Here is an 18,419-nt window from a genome sequence, read left to right on the forward strand (position 1 = left end):
TCTCCTAACAATGTGATTCTTAAACGCTTTATGAGCTTTAACCTTGTCATACCACAAATATGCATGCCATCCAAACACATTGTTAAAACCTTCTAAATCCAAAATGTCTGTGTTTTCCAGAAGCAGCCAGTCTTTCAACCAGCAGAATGCTGCTGACTCATAATAGAGTCTGGGGTCTGGCAGGGCGAAGCCACCCCTTTCTTTTGCATCAGTCAGAATCTTATATTTTATCCTAGGCTTCTTGCCCTGCCAGACAAATTTAGAAATATCTTTCTGCCACTTCTTAAAACATTCCATCTTGTCCACAATTTGTAATGTTTGAAACAAAAACAACATTTTAGGCAATACATTCATCTTTATAACTGCTATTCGACCCATCAAGGAAAGCTTCAAATTTGACCATGTTTCGAGATCTTTTTTCACTTCTGACCAGCATTTCTCATAATTATTTTTAAATAAGTTCCCATTTTTAGATGTCATATTAATCCCCAGATATTTCACCTTCCTCACCACAGACAGACCTGTTTCATTCTGAAATTTCTCTTTTTCAAACAATGTCATATTTTTCTCTAAAACCTTAGTTTTGGTCTTATTCAGTTTAAATCCTGCCACCTGACCAAATTCTTGAATTAGTTCTAAAACTCTTTTAGTACTAGATTCTGGCTCCTGTAACGTCAAAACTAGATCATCTGCAAAAGCTCTCAGTTTATACTGTTTGACTCCGACCTGTATACCTTTAACCAACCGGTCCCTTCTAATCATATTCAGCAAAACCTCCAGGACCGATATAAAAAGTAAAGGGGAAATTGGGCATCCTTGTCGTGTCCCTTTTTCAATCTTAAATTGTTCCGTAACCACATTATTTACAATTAATTTGGCCTTTTGTTCAGAGTATATTGCACCTATACCATTTTCAAAACCTTGGCCTACCCCCATACCCTGTAGATTCTTTTTCATAAAACTCCAAGAAATGTTGTCGAAGGCTTTCTCCGCGTCCACAAATATCAGAACAGCTTTAGTATTTATATCCACATCTAGCTTTTCCAAAATGTCAATTACATTCCTCAAATTATCAGATATGTGTCTTCCCGGCAGAAAGCCCGCTTGGTCCTTATGTATCTCTTCAATCAATACTCTTTTCAATCTCTTGGCTAAAATGTCAGCAAAGATTTTGTAATCCACATTTAATAAGGATATGGGACGGTAGTTTTTAAGTTGAGTCTTTTCAGTCTCTGTTTTCGGTATAAGTGTAATGTAGGCCTCTTTCCACGATTCTGGTGCCTTTTTCCCTTCCAAAATCTCATTGCAGACTTCCTTCAGAGGTTGTACTATCCAATCCTTCAAGGATCTATAGTATCTGGAAGTCAGTCCATCTGGTCCCGGGGATTTGCCCAATTGCATATTTAAGATGGCACCTTCTATCTCCTGATCTGTTATTTTACAGTTCAACAATGCTTTACTTTCCTGTGAAATTTTTTGTAATCCATTTGTTTTCAAAAATCCATCAATGTCCCTTTCATTCTGTGGCCCTTGTGTGTATAATTGCTTAAAGTACTTCTGGAAACAATTTCTTATCTCATTTGGATTGTTTATATCTTTTCCTCAGATTGAAGAATTTTGGATCAATTGGAGTTTCAGAGTAGAAAACTGTATTCAGTAGCCAAGCAACAGGAAGGATGCGAAAATAAATGGTTATACCTAATATCTCAGTACATAACAAACCTGAGATGGAAAAAGAAATCCCCACATGTGCCATATATTTGCTTTATAAAACCACAGTTAGTTACTGACTTTACAACAACATTACATTCTGCTCTGATAAAGGGAGATGGGGTAGGGGGCTGCCAGTAAGAAAAATTGCCCTAGATAAGGCTACAATGCGTTATACTATTAATTTATAACTTAAAAGCACAACAAAAGCAAACCGTAAAATACTTTTGAATCACGGTAACCTTTTAGGTGTTAAATGAATTGGGTATCATGTCCACATTGATAATCCCTAGAGTGCCCTGAAGTAAATATGTCATGAATGTCAGTTATTGTTAACTTTCCTCATAAAATGGCGTATTTACCCGTTGCAGATTGGTGTTCTGAACAAGCAACTGATACACAAGCAATAATTTAAACCGGTACAAGAAACAATGAATGGGAAATAATGTCACAATTACGGCAAGTCTGTGGTTATCTATGTGAAACTGTTCATCGGTAAATGAAATCTTTCAGTTTTAAAATGAGGAATTATGTGCAATTAAGCCAGGCCTTCTGTTTTTGAAGGGATGAGAATGCAAGTCAAGCTAGGTCTCTCTACTCTTAAACAGAGAATGGAAAATTAAGACAATTTGCATGTGATGCACAAGTTGGAGGGAAAATAATGGAAAGGGGGGGCAATCCTTGCTGCTACAAAAACCACATATCCATTTTTGGAAATAAGTAGACTGAACATGAAATGACAGGTAGAAATAGCTTTGAAAATAAGTGGGACCATTTTTCACATCCCTACACACAGCTAGGGACGCGGGTGGTGCTGTGGTCTAAACCACTGAGCCTAGGGCTTGCCAATTGGAAGGTCGGTAGTTCGAATCCCCGTGACGGGGTGAGCTCCCATTGTTCGGTCCCTGCCCCTGCCAACATAGCAGTTGAAAAGCACGTCAAAGTGCAAATAGATAAATAGGTACCGCTCCGGTGGGAAGGTAAACAGCGTTTCCATGTGCTGCTCTAGTTTTGCCAGAAGCGGCTTAGTCATGCTGGCCACATGACCCAGAAAAACTGTCTGCGGACAAACGTCAGCTCCCTCGGCCAGTAAAGCGAGATGAGCGCCGCAACCCCAGAGTCGTTCACGACTGGACTTAACTGTCAGGGGTCCTTTACCTTTACCTTTACACATAGGTATTGGCCTTAGATATACTGTATGTTGGTGGTCGCTGATTGTTCCACATTCTTGGAATGCTCTTCTAGAAGTCATGTGAGAGATTCTGACTTTGGCTGACTTTTAGTAAGCGGCTGAAGCTGAAATGGCTGCATGTTTGCTCTATGTCTTTGACTGCCTCTTTCTCCTGCTTACATTTGGTGCTCTAGAGCAGATGGTAATTTCAGCAGAGGTTCTCCTAAATACAGGACTAGTTCATGTTTCCCAGTAATTCCTCTGGGAGCATGCAAAGGCAATGTTTGTATGGCATGGTTTTCCCATACAGTTCTGGAGGAGTTTGAAAAAGAAAACTTTCGGCAGCATGGACGCTACTAGCCCAGACATGGAAAGAAGATAAAGTCCCTACCAGAGAAGAATGGCAAATTAAATTGTTGGACTATGCCAAAATGGCAAAATTGACCAGAAAGCTCAGGAACCAAGAAGACCAAAACTTTAATAAGGAATGGGAAAAATTTATAATTTATCTTGGAGACTACTGTAAACAGATGAGAGCATTAGCAGGATAGCAATAACACTTTATTATGTATGTATGTATTTATGTATACATACATACATACATACATACATACCCATCTGACTGGGTTTCCCCAGCCACTCTGAGTGGCTTCCAACAAAGGACTAAAAACAGAATAAACTTCAAACATGAAAAACTTCCATAAACAGGCTACCTACAGATGTCTTCTAAAAGTCAGATAGTTGTTTATTTCCTTGACATCTGATGGGAGGGCATTCCACTTTCAATGTAACAAGTATTGTGGAGATAATGAAGTTATAATATATATATATGGAGTACTGAAACAGATGCAGTAGAAAAGATTTCGTAATGGAATCCATGGATGGGAAGGTGGGAAGTCCAGAGATTCAGAGGACTCTCTTAGTTATGGATATGTGTTATGTTACTTTTTCATAATTTTATACTTGTAAAATAAAATAAAAACCATTTCATAAGCAAAACAGAACTTTCAAAGATTGTCAGAAAAAAATTCTCTGAGAAAATTCAACACAGCTCTACACAGTACAGTGGTGCCTCGCAAGACGAAATTAATTCGTTCCGCAAGTTTTTTCTTCTTGCGAGTTTTTCGTCTTGCGAAGCACGGTTTCCCATAGGAATGCATTGAAAATCAATTAATGCGTTCCTATGGAGACCGCTTGCCAGGCTGGCGGTGCGGAGAAGGGCTTTTCTCCCCACCGCAAGCCTTCAGGACAGGTACGGGAACAGAGGGGAAGGCGCGCAGCGCTTCTCCTCTGTTCCCGGGGCTTGCGGTGGGAGGAGGGTTTTTCCTCCCCACCGCCAACATTCAGAACAGCATTCTGAATGTTGGCGGTGGGAAGGAAAACCCTCCTCCCACCGCAAGACTTCAGGACAGCCATCCGAAGGCTGGCGCGGGGAGAAGGTCTCTCCGCCCCACCGCCAGCCTTCGGAGGAGGTCCGAGGACAGTGGGGAAGACGCGCTGCGCTTCCCCGCTGTCCTGGAGATTTCCCTATGGGCTTTCGTCTTGCGAAGGAAGCCCATAGGGAAATTCGTCTTGCAAAGCGCATCGAAAAACGGAAAACCCTTTCGTCTAGCGGGTTTTTCGTCTTGCGAGGCGTTCGTCTTGCGGGGCACCACTGTATTATTATTAGTTGCTCATAGAATTGGAGAGTTGGAAGCGACCCTGAGCATCTTCCAGTCCAGCCCCCTGCAATGCAGGAATAAGGGGTCTCTGTAGTATAGTGTATTTTAAAATGGGGTTTTAGAGTTTTTAGGGGTTTTTGAATGTTTTATGTAGTTTTTATGTAGTTTTATGTAGTTTTTATGTAGTTTTGTGGTAGTGTTATGTAGTTTTATGTAGTTTTTCAATTTCATTGTTCTGCAAGGGACAATGACAATAAAGATATCGTAATCGTAGGCAGCTGTTCCCCACATACGGGGATCGAACCTGCAACCTTGGCGTTATCAGCACCACGCTCTAACCAGCTGAGCTATCTGTTTAGCAATGGTCTTTAATAAATAAAGATGCATGTCCAATGTTGCCCAGATCCATATAATTATATTTTCTCCATTCTTGAAACTTGGCATGGACATTTCATGCTAGGGGCAAGGTGTATTGGCTTAGCTCCTTCCAGCCAGTAATTTGGCTGTCACAAGATTGGCTATCCTAATATATATATATATTTAATATTGTACTTAATGCTGTATTTATAAATTGGTGTGACCGGCCCTGGTACCTTAGGGTGAAGGAAAGGGAATAAATCAAACAATAATAGCAACAATGTGAAGAGTTTCATAGGCCTAACAAGTGCCTCAGGTACTCATGGCCAAAAAGTTAAATTATTCATTTCCTATTGCTCAAAAGGATGCTAAAAAGTGGGCTTATTCTCTCACTAGCTGCTTGTAAGACTGTGGGGATTCTGAGAAGCTAGTCTTATGTGCACCTTGGTTAAAATATCACAATGTATAATAGGAAAAGTGGAGTACGAAACATAATGTTAGCACTAGAATAGACACCATCAAGGTTTCCGTGCCTTGTGCCTTTGGAAAAGAGGCCACAAAGCATTGAGAGGGATAAAATATATACATAGTGATAATTGGAACTGGTCTGTCCTTTGAAATCTGAAACAGAAATGAATTGCTTAACATTTTGGAGGATTTTTATAGCCGAAATGAAGGAAACCGCATTAGAGTGGAAAGCCTAGAGACAAAGAGCTATTAAGATTGGAGGCTAACGTATGTGGGTCACTGGAATCAGGAATTTATCTTGTTTCATAATTGGAGCCAGGGTTCCTCTCCACTGCATCATTTGTCACAGATCTGTAAATCATTTGTAAAGAATAAAACTATTATCGGACAGCACAAGAGGTCATTGGATTGCTGCTCATATCCATTGCACAAGATTTGGGAATAAATGTGCAAAACCACTGTGGCCCAAATTGGACTGCGGCTCTAATTGCCTGTGATAAAGTAGGGCAGTGATTGGGAATGTATTAATAGGCCCAACAGATATTGAACTCGCTGGCATAGTTTTCAGACAAGATGTGTTCACAAAATTGATTTCTTTTCTTTTCTTTTTTTGGTGGTTAAAAATGTAGAAGAATGCATGTCTACTCTGTCTGCTGCCTTGTTATATTTTTCCAACAAAGGAATCCATGTTCAAGGAACCGTGCACTGTTGTTGATATATTTATTTTTAAGATCTCACCTGCAAAATAGTTGGCATTTGATGAAAAGAAGAGTAAGACATGTGTATTGTTAAATCATTTGCTGATGATAACACACTGCAGAAAACTCAGTGCACTGCCATTGTAGGTGCTGCCACTGAAAGAGATATAAAAATTATCCCTCAAAATGCAGATTTCTTTAAATAGGGAAATGGGTTAAAAATTGATCTGCAACCATCTCCAACAATGTACCATGCAATTTGTCATCTAATTTATATAATTTTAAAGCCTTCTTTGTATGACACTTGGTCTGATTCATGTTAATGTATTAAATTAAAAATTACAGTCTATTGCTTTGGGATTATGTATAACTCTTAGGTCAAATGAATGAATGAATCCATGGCAATTACACGAAACTCTTTAAAACTGTAAGGCATTGACTATATTTTAATTCATTGTCGGGATAAAATAACCCTAAAAGTATACAAACTGAAGGCTGAAGGAGAAAAACAATAACACTTTTGGTTTCTTCAAACCATGCATGGTGTAAGAGTGCCATCTGCAGGGTCTTTTTTTTTTAAATGTCTCTTGTCTCCCTAAATTCTTGGCTCCCATAAAGAAATACTGCTTAAAGATTAATGGTGTTTACTTGTCTGGTTGCCCAGTGTTTGTCATTTTATATGTCTAATCTTACTAGTCCCTGTGAAAGAGACTTCATTTCTTTTCCCATTCTTTCACATTAAGGCCTTTGGTCTGCTCTGCTGTTTCCAGGCACATAATTTGGAGTTTCACACACACTAGAAGCAACACTTTCTCATTACAATTCTGAAAGGATGATATGCTGCACTATGTTCCAACAATACTGAGTGTGAAAACATTAATCCCTTGGTTTTTTTAAAGTACCTGCGACTGTGTAAAGCAAAGAGCAAGGGATTGATTTAGGATTGCCATGTTCTAGCTCTTCAATCAATGGCCGAGTTTGGATATTATGCCAATTTGCCTAATCACTGCATCTCAACAACCTTAGATGTCAAATTGTCTGCCAGAGGGTCAGTTTCTGCTCTTGGCAACGACCTTGAAAACTTGGAGAATAATCATCTAAAGAAGCATTTTTACATCTGACAGGAACACTGAAACAAAATTAACAACACACAATTAACGTACTAAACACAGTGCAAACTTTTCTTAGCCAGTTTTAGGGCATAAAAGCAGCCCTCCTCCTTTCCCCAGCTGTGTACGTGGTACTTTAGAATTCAGGATTAAAATCATTTTGAGGGTAATGGGAACTGGGGTTAGGCAGGAGAAGCCTTGTTATTCACTGGCTTAAAGACTGGGCTCACCTGAAATCTCAGAACAGGATCTGAGATTCCCCTCCCTTGCAATGGTTTATTTTAAGAACCCAATTAAATTGTTGGAAGCAGGAGAGCTAGGCAGAGTGCTAACACACCTGATTTTTCCTTCCCCTCAGCTAAAGTTTTCAGAAGAACATAAGCTGAGTGCTGATTGACAAGGAAGGGAGTTCAGAAAATGTACATTTCATCTTCTTGTTGGTTAGTACATGCATAGACTTGTAATTGTTAGGCAGCCCAGCTCCTCGGTTCACTTTGGGCATAACTTTTGGTTTCCCCTGAGGTGGAAGTGAGAGTTGCCGGTAGGAAACAATAGGGAATTTGGGGTTTTAATAAACACAAACAAACAGAGAAAGCAAAACAAAAGCACAGCATGTCTACATGTATGCTTCTTCATGCGTTTGAACACTGATTTTGGGCTGAGCAGGAACCGAGGAAGCGGTTTATGCAATTGGGCAGACTTTTGCTGCAAGCTGAAGGGTGTTTTATATGGCAGACTTTGGGCTCGAAATTCAAACCAGCTTCAGTCTCACATATGACCTGTAATAGTAACAGTGGGCTATTTTGCAGGGCTGTTGTTAAGTCACTCTATCTTCTTCCTCCTCCTCCTCTTCTTCTTCTTCTTCTTATTATTTATACCCCACCCATCTGGCTGGGTTTCCCAAGCCACTCCGGGCAGCTTCCAACAAAACATTAAAATACAATATCCTATTAAACATTAAAAGCTTCTCAGCCACAGGTGACCCTCCTTTACAATCTGCCTGTGTGTGCCAACACTGGTGGCAGGAGAATTATTTTCAGATGCTTAAGCATGGAATAAAAAGAACATTTCCTATACAAAAATAAAAATGCCCTGAGTCAGAAAGAGTAGAATTCCAGGTTGATGGTGTTTTATTGGTTTGTTTGTTTAGTTTATTGGTTTTTTTATATCACCTTTTTCTCTGAGGAGCTCAAGGTGGCAGACATGGTTCTCCTCCTCCTCATTTAAACCCCACAAGACTCACGTGGGGTAGGTTAAGCTGAGAGGAAGTGGCTGACCCTAGGTCAGCTACATGGCTGAGTGGAAACCCTACTTGTTGCTGTCCAGTTTGCGAAGTAAGCACCCCAGGAATTTTTGCTGCATTTCACCCCCTCCAAACAGTGGAGTCAAACCGAGCAGAATATTTCAACCCGTAGTTATGCAGGGTATCATAGGTTCCCACATACGTCAGTCATAGCAGTGGCTTCCCTTATTGGTATAGAACCATGGCTCCCAAACTCTCCCTGCCCCCATGGACCACTTGGAAATTGCTGGTGGCCCTTTGCTGCCTGTTGCAGCAATCTTGATCCTCTGTGCCTAGATGCTTTCTTTCTTCCTTTTTTAAAAAGCAAGTTTCTTGCCTTTGTGGCAAGTATGTCTCAAAGGGCGTGGTGGTGGATATCTCTGCTGGAATTTGGGAAGGCAGAGGGAAGTGTTTCTGAATACAATTCTCCAGAGCTGGAGGTGGGACTTCTGTTCCCTGCACAGCAAAAGACCCTGTGATATTAATCAGAAAAGAGGGAGGAAGGGAGTGTGATTTATGTGCCTTGATCTTATCACAGCTGACTTACCACAGTATTATTGCTACCATTAGATAAAATTATCTTTTCACTGCCGTTAAGTCTCCACAGTGAAAACTATTGTGCGGGGGGGGGGAGTAAGAGTGATGTATAACAATGCTAGAATAGTTTAACACACACAGCAATTAAAATTAAGTATCTTAAAAAATACCCATCATCATAGAAATGAATCATAGAATCATAGAGTTGGAAGAGACCACAAGGGCCATCAAGTCCAACCCCCTGCCAAGCAGGAAACACCATCAGAGCACTCCTGACATATGGTTGTCAAGCCTCTGCTTAAAGACCTCCAAAGAAGGAGACTCCACCACACTCCTTGGCAGCAAATCCCACTGTCGAACAGCTCTTACTGTCAGGAAGTTCTTCCTAATGTTTAGGTGGAATCTTCTTTCTTGTAGTTTGGATCCATTGCTCCGTGTCCGCTTCTCTGGAGCAGCAGAAAACAGCCTTTCTCCCTCCTCTATGTGACATCCTTTTATATATTTGAACATGGCTATCATATCACCCCTTAACCTCCTCTTCTCCAGGCTAAACATGCCCAGCTCCCTTAGCCGTTCCTCATAAGGCATGATGGGCTCAGATCTTATTTGTGACTTATATATATGAGTCACATATTTCTGCCTCTAGGGTGGCAGTGTATGAGTGAACGGCTAGGAAATAAGGTTCAAAGGGAAGTTAAGTCTGGGGGATTTGGGCAAGGAGGGCTCAGTATTGTCCATTAGTTAAAGGGAGAGGAATGTGCTGGGACATGGGTCAAATTAGGGGCAGGAGCTCTCTCTGAAAAACAGAGAGAGAGGTTGCTAAGTGACTATTGACCTAGATGAGATACCTGCTTTCTGGGTTGACATTCTAATTTATGTGATAGAGTGGGACAGAGGAGAACCTTTTCCTCATGCATCTGATGTCAGAAGTTGGATGGGTTCTCCACAAAGAGGCCAGTTTTTGTGCTGCCTCCTCATGCAAGGGGAAAACAGCATCAATTAGTTCATCACACAGGTGAGCAGAATGAAGGAAGTGGAGTGCAGGGGTTGGTTCTACAGAAAGCATATGCGTGAGACAAGTGTAGTTTAGATCTTTTCTTTTCTGCATCTATGTCAATATGGCCCTTAAAAGCACAAGGGCAGGCCCTGTTCCCGACTAGCTGAGATAAAAGAATAGAGACAAAGTGCAGGGCCTTTTTAGTGAAGACAACTATGTTGTGGAATTATTTCTACGCAGAAACTAACATGGGAAGTTCCCTAGAGACTGGTTGTCCAAGACGTTGCCATTTTTATTTGGTTGTTTTATTTGATACTCTATTGACCTTATTGTTTATGAGCTGCCCAAAGGCCCTGTTTGGCATTTACATTTTTAAGAAATAATTTTAGAAACAACACTACTCTCAACACTCTGCTTCCATGACTTATTTGGACTAGAGTCATACCTTGGGTTGTGAATGCTGCGAGTGCACATTTTTGGGTTACAGGCGTGCTGAACCTGGAAGTACCGGAATGGGTTACTTCCGGGTTTCAGTGCTTGCGCATGTGCAAAATTACTAAATTGCGCTTTGCGCATAAGTGCTGAATCGCGTCACGCGCGTGTGCAGACGTGGCGCTGCAGGTTGCGGACGCTGCGGGTTGCGGACGTGCCTCCCACACAGATCACGTTCACAACCCGAGATTCCACTGTATTCATAACTTATTCCATAAACAATCAATATTAATCTGGACTGTGTAACACAAAACAGCTTTCACTATATCACTTTGCGGTAGGGAAAGTGCATGCAGATCGTGTGGCGATCAGCACATCTGACAAACATGAGAAAGCATCCAAAACACCCACCCACCTCACTCACACACGAAAACAAAGATCACCACAGCCAATCACAAACAAACAATCACACCCTAGGCCAACCCCAACCTCTCTCACCACCAAAGGAACACAAGTGAACAACACAAGCACGCTGACACCAAACTCTACATACATTAAGCATAACAGAAACACCGCTACCCGACCCCACCCCCACCCATCTCCCCTCCCTCCACCCCCTTTCTTTTTTCTTCTTTTTTTTCTCTCTCCCTAATGCCTCATCAAATCAAACAGATTTGTAAAAATGTTACATGGAAGGAAAGAAAAAATACGAGGCATTACACTTACACTGTAAAACAAGAAAACCCTTAATAAAATATTTTTTTTAAAAAAAGAAAGCATTACTGGCATTGTACCTAACAGAAACAGTGCTCTGGCTGCAGCAGATGCACCATGTTAGCTTCCTGGCAGGTGGGCCCTTAGTGCTTACTGGGAAAGAAGAAGAGGCAGCAGCAGGGAGATTTAGTGCAAAGGCACAGGCGGAGCCAATCCAGAATTACTGCATTCCACTTTTTGCTCTGAACCAACCTCCCTCCCACCTTGCCCACCCTCCGAGTAAACCACCTGCTGGAGAGCTAGAATAGTGGGTCTGTCCCACCTTGCAAGCCACTTCTTTACCAAGTCTACCCATGGCAAGTTGGGTGCCCATGGACTTGACCTACATTGCAGTATAAAGGTGAGGTCTACCATGTTTTCCTGCATGGAAGTGATATGCATGAAAAGCCACTGGGTGAGAAGCAAAGAGCAGAGGCCGTTTTAGGGTGGCATGTCTGGCACAATGGCAATGGGAGGTGCAACCGGTGAAGCAGGACTGAGCATCATGCTGCAGGGTGCCATAACAGTGCTGCAGAATGGAACGCGAGAGGCAGGGGGCACCAGTTTTTAGTGTCGCACTTAAATTTGAGAGCCCAAAGTCCACCTCTGCAAAGAGGATTTGTGCACAGGCCAGCCAAATGTGTCCATGTCAGCCTTGCTTGGTGTCCTGCTGCATCATGGCCTTTCTTTGTTTTCTGTAGTGTCCTTTCCTTCTTTCTTTTCTTTATTTTTGGAGCCCCAGACAGTTTCTGCAAGCCCATCACAGAAGATGCTGTGTTTGTTTCAGAGAGTGGGAGAGAAATACGGAGTGAACGGTAGGCTAAAAGGGAGTCAGTTCATGGGGTGTAGTAGTGGATCTGCTGTCTTGTATGAGCATGTACATCACTGGCTTCCACATAGCCTCAAATTGTAAAATCATGAATACTATTATGAAAACACTGTGCTTCCCCGGTACTCCTCTCCTCCAAAAGGAAGCCAAACCCACTTGGTGCTTTCCCTAGAACTTCTCACCCCATAGGGAAGTACAGAGGTTGTTATAATATTAAATTACTCATTGTGCATCCAACTGAATTAGCAGGCGGAATGTTGGCCCCCAAAAAAGCTGAACTTTGGTATTACAGAAAATGACACAATGAAGATTTACCGCCAGCAAGTAGTGACCTTAACACCGCTAATCGAAGTGGGTTCTCTGAATACCTGCAAACAGCAATTACAGTGGAAATATCTCCCATATAAATTCAGGAAGGATTCGCGGCCATTTGCCAAGAAGATAACAAGGTATAATTAAATGCTTATAATCAAAAGGATATCTTTACCACCGAGAGAACATTTAAAATATTTTTCCTACACCCAGGTATTTAAGGAGACACTGAGCAAGAGGATGTATCTCTTGCTTAAAATATTCCTAAAACATCTCAGTGGAGACCAGGGATTAAAATAGGCGTCTCGATGGTAGCAGCCTGGTAATAAATGTGTAATGCATATCCTTATGGATATAAAACCATAGGAACTTGTGCAAGGGCGATAATTATACTTTGATTAAATCTCAGATTTATATTATTACTTGCCCCACAACCACCATAACACTATGACATTAACTAATTTATTACCTAGTCCTGTAAACGACTATGAATGACAGCTCCTCTTCATTTTTTAAAAAAATCAGAATCACTACATATATATTATTATTATTATTATGATACAGCAGATTTTGGTCACCTATGGTTGAAAGATACCCCCCTACACACACACACACACACTCCACTTGATTGATCACCAGAGGTATTCAAGAAATGTCTCAGTAATCTGACATTAGCCCTGTTCAGGTTTTCCTCATCAAATGGAGAACACAGCCACAGCAGGGCTGTGCTTTTAGTTTTGCCCCTGAAGTCAAGTGACTTAATGGTCAGCCCCTCATATGCTCAGGTTGAATATTTGCCCTGTGGAGCCCTTAATTCTGTCCTGGCTTCCTACACAATTTAGAACCTTGATTCTCCAGGTTTCTTAATTGCACCAGCCAGAGCCTCCACAAATACAAAGGAGGGGGGACCCTATTGCTATTTTTCAAAAAGTGAAAATCCATACAAAACTTTGTTGAGCTTCACCCCCCCCCCCCAAAAAAGGCTACTTGTTAAGGAAATGGGTTGCCATACAGCTGGGTTGTCCTGGAAAATTGTGTGATTTTTGGAAATTCCACCTCTGGTGTGTTGGTAACTTTTGAATTGGGATACTTTTAAAACACAATGGATTTTCACATGGCGGGCAGGCAGGAGTTCAACAGGAACATTCACTTCTCTTGGGCAGTTCTTCAGATATTTAGGTATTGTTCCACTATTAGACAGAACACTATTCTCTAGACTTGACAGAACACTGGTAAGCCCATAACTTTTTCTTTTTCTTTCTTTTTTAAAATCCTTTGCAAGGTACTTCTCCTCCTTCTCCTTTACATTATGGTTTAAAACCAGTCCCTGTCTTCTCCTACCCAGGTTTAAACAGTGAGGAAGAAAATAGTTTAGAAAGGGGCCAGGGGAAGAAGGGGTACAAAGCAGGGTATTGCACCAAATGTTACAGGGAAGGTAGGTCTGGTTATAATAGTGAACTGACACCACACCAGGAAGAAGCATCACACCACCTTCTGGATCTTTCTTTGATTAAGGCTCCGCTGTATGTTTCCCCCCCCTATAAATTGCTAGTCTTTTAGAGTTTGTTAAGTACTCAATGCACTGGACACCCTGTGTCAAAATAATATAGTATTTACATAAATTTACTATTAATCGTTTTTTCTGCTTTATGATTTCGTCAAAGTTATTTCTTTTACAGAAGTGTAAGGGCTAGAGTACTTATCAGTATATTTATAATAGCAGTTATTGGAACATTGGTACTTAGAGCTCTGATGTGAAATCTTGGCTCTACTACTTAAGCCAGTATAGGCTTTATCTGAATTGTTTGCCAATAGATTCAAGACAGACAGACAGACAAACAAACAAACAAACCCTGTACCCAAACAAAATTTCAGGTAAATGTGAATTGATACATATTTAATATCTTTGAATTCCCCACACCCATTCAACACCCCTTTGCTCAAGCCAACATGAGGCTCACTGAATATGTTGAATATTGTTGGTGGGATCCCCATCAGTGGGGAACTGAAGAGCCCCCAGATAGGGCATTCCATTTTTGGGGAGGCGCTGAGCTGGCCTGGAATCTGCCACATCTCAAACTGATCTTACTCTCATCACTTCATGGCCTTCAGCCCATTCTGGGCCTGATCGCTGCACCAGTTCCAGGTTGGCACAGCAATTTGCCTGTCCACCTTCCACCCTGACCTTTGTGCCTGATGGGACTCCAGATGTGGCAGCAGCTTTGCACCTAGCAGGGGGTTAGAATGGATTGCCCTCCTGCTTCCTATGGATGGAGAAGACACTCCAGATCTTTCTTAGACTGAGCTTTGCTACCCCATTTATAGGTGGCAATGTGTGCGTGTTTTGGAGGGAAGGTGATCATTTTTATTGTGTTGGGGAATAATTATTTGAATTGTTTTACTGATAGAGTCACTGACTGTAGGGGCAGGTTGTGGCAGCTTCATCTTCCCTTCCCCACCTTTTTAAGTAGGCAGAAGAAATGTCGTTTTGATACTGCAGTTGCTGCTGCAAAAGTAAGAGCAATGAAACTCTTCTCTCTAACCACCAGCTGGCATCTGGTATCTCTCCTCTGCAGAATGAAGTGAGTTAACATCCTTCCAGAACAGGGGTACTCAATGGGCTGCCCTCCAGGTGTTGCTGAATACCAGCTGTCATCAGCCCCAGCTAATGTGGGCAATGGACAGAGATAATGGGAGTGGCAGCTGCTGAAAATACCGTAGGTTTGCTGCTGCTGCTGCTGCTGCCATCACAAACAAGAGGCAAACCTGCATTCTTTTTACCTGTTTAAAAAAAGAGGGGGGTGGAGAGACGTTGCTGCTGATATTCTGTGTGGATGTGTGCATGATGCGTTTTTCTCAGGTGAACCCACAACATGTGTTCCTTGCACCCATTCATACGAATGCACAGTCACAAACATCAAGACACCATACAGCCACCTGCTGAAGTAGATTTTGAAGGCAATTGTGGGCAATTAGGTTTGTTTGTTTTTTCCTGGCATAACCTCAGAAAAGCCGAGGGCCTCTTGTTTCAATTCATAAGGGCAGCCTGTTGAGTAATAAAGGAACCCAGCATGCATCAAAAGGGGTACAGCTTTTAGGAAAGAGTAATAGCAGTGGGAAGTGGGCTCCGTGATGATCCGTGCTGTTTCAGGCATGTCCCTGTTTTCATCAGTGAAATACTGGAAGATGTGAGATTGCCATGATTGCTTAGTTAACATGCTATCTTGAAAAGGGACAGCCCAGGAGGAGCCTCCGCATAACTGATACTAATTTCAGGAGTTCAGAGAGCATTAAAAACACTGTTGGTAGGAGCAGGGATTAGAAAACAGCCCTTGCTAGTAGTGCTAGCACACCTCAGGTCTTCAATTGCTGCACGGGGCAAAAAAATGAGGGCCCATACCAAGATTAGCATTCTTTTCTCGCTCCCTTCAAATGTCCATTTGTTCTATATAAACAGAATTACTTTGAGAAAACTAGTCTTATCCACATTTGTGTCGCATTCACCAAGCACATTCTCAAGCAAACACTTTTCAATTCATTAACCATTGTAAGATTTCATAATAAGTAGCACCCTAGTCTGGTTTGATAAGAACAGAAGAATGTAGAAAAGCCACATTCCTTATTGTCATGGAAATTGCATTGGAGAAAGTGGATAGTTAGCTATTGACATTGTTTCTTAATTCCTATTTCTTGAAAAGAATAGGTGGCTTTATGCCGTTAATCTTTCTATTCATTAAATGAGCATTGTTTTAATTGCAGAGTTGGATTGAAAGCTGATCTGTAATTTCAAAGTAATAATATTTTGCCTCTCCCACTTTCTCTTGTCAAGAATGTCTTTTCTTCTTGAAAAATCCCTCCATTAACTTTCCATTTTTCCAGTTTAATCTATAAAATGTAGTAACTTCAGCTCTTTCAAAATAGAGTTGCCTCCTTTTCTTTTCTTTTTTACTATTTTTGTGCCTGTAAGGGTAGACAGATATGCAGAAATTAAGCAGGTGTTTAATTAAGTACTTAATATCTTCATGTCCCCTGCTTTTAAAGGTATGGGGACACAACCATTTTTGAAAATGGATTTCTGTATCTTTTTTATTTTGTCCAAGACCTCTTAGGACAAATCCATACATCCTTACAGAAAAGCACATATTTTAGAGGAGATTCTAAGCTTGTTATTAGAAATCTCTGAAACACTTTCATTTCATAAGTGTATACACTGTATACATAGAGCAAATTAAGAGTGTTAGTAAAAACACAGGATAAATAATTCAGGTCATGTCCACACCACACACAGGTAATGTGCATTTAAAGCACATGATGCCCCCCAAAGAATCATGGGATATGTCTCTTATCCCTCACAGAGTTACGATTCCCAGCCGCCTTAACAAACTACAGCATCCAGGATTCTTTGTGGAAAACAACATGCTTTCAATGTGGTGTACGTTGCGGATGTGATCTTAGTGACACAAAGCAAAGACACAGATTGAGAAAGAGGCTCAGCACAACTGTGTGCATGCCTGTTTCATTTGACTGCTTCCCTCTTAATAGGTTGAGTCCCTTCAGGGGAAATAGCAGCAGCAGCAGCAGCAACAACAACAGCAATGCAACACACACACAGCCTTCAGGGGAAATAGCAGCAGCAGCAGCAGCAACAACAACAACAGCAATGCAACACACACACAGCCTTGGATGTATGCCTGTGGTTGGACTGAGCCAGTGTCATGGGTAGAGCATTGGCCTTGAACTGCGTGCATCTAACAACAACAACAACAACAACAACAACAACAACAACAACAACAACAACAACAACAACAACAATTTATTATTTATACCCCGCCCTTCTGGCTGGGTTTCCCCAGCCACTCTGGGCAGCTTCCAACAAAATATTAAAATACAATAGTCCTTCAGATATTAAAAGCTTCCCTAAACAGGGCTGCCTTCAGATGTCTTCTAAAAGTCTGGTAGTTGTTTTTTCCTTTGACATCTGGTGGGAGGGTGTTCCACAGGGCAGGTGCCACTACCGAGAAGGCCCTCTGCCTGGTTCCCTGTAACTTGGCTTCTCGCAGTGAGGGAACTGCCAGAAGGCCCTCGGCGCTGGACCTCAGTCTCTGGGCAGAACAATGGGGGTGGAGATGCTCCTTTAGGTATACTAGGCCGAGGCCATTTAGGGCTTTAAAGGTTAGCACCAACTAACTAATGTAATTTAATTCAGATCTCTGGACTCTACCTGACCATGATTTGCACTGAGTGACCTTGAACCAGTCCGCTGTGTGCTGTGGTAGATGGGATAGATCTGCAAAATAATGTTGTGGTATCTTTTAAGGATCACTTCTTACAAGAAAATGTAAGCTGTGAGTCTGCTGCTAGCCTTTACATTTATGAAATAATAATAATTTAGAGCACCTAATGTTTAAAAAACATCAAATCTGTATATAATAAAAAACGTGTTGTAAAGAACAGTAAAATACAGCTGTACAGGTACAAAAATGAAATTATAGGCTTTCTTGTTTTGTTCTTGTTGATGCTTCATCCTTTTGGTGTCCAAATAAAGTTAATTGAGACCTTCTCCTGCCTTTGGTGTGAAGTCTACCTCTTTCTGCAACCAAGTCCCATCATGAGTTGGGGGTAGGCAGATTGTCTACTCAAGGGAAGAAGCCATCCCTGTTCCCAGGTTGGGAACACTTTTGGAATTGCAAAGCCACATTCATCTAGCAAATTCCACACCTGCCAAAATAAAATGAGAAAGTTCACCAGAGGTACTATGCCTTATGGAAAAAATTTTTAGCTTCCAACTCTTGAATATTGCCGAGAAAGGGATTAAGGAAAAAGAGCAGTTGTGGCATAACAAGGTTAAACAAAAACACATGATCTCCTTTCCTATTACTGATGTCTGTTAGGCATGGAAGATGTCTTTTTTAAAAAAAAAAATGTAGAACAGGGGAAGCAACATCTGTATTGCAACAAACGAAACACATAAAGGCAGCATCCATACAACTCCTAGGAGAGGTGGTCAAAAAACCCTGTAACTCCAGCAGCCCAAAATAGCACTATCAAAAGTGAAAGGGAGCTCAGGACAGGGCTTTCTATGTACCAAGAAACGGCAATGATG

Source organism: Podarcis filfolensis (assembly GCF_964270895.1).
Source record: "Podarcis filfolensis genome assembly, chromosome: 4".
NCBI lineage: Eukaryota > Metazoa > Chordata > Lepidosauria > Squamata > Lacertidae > Podarcis > Podarcis filfolensis.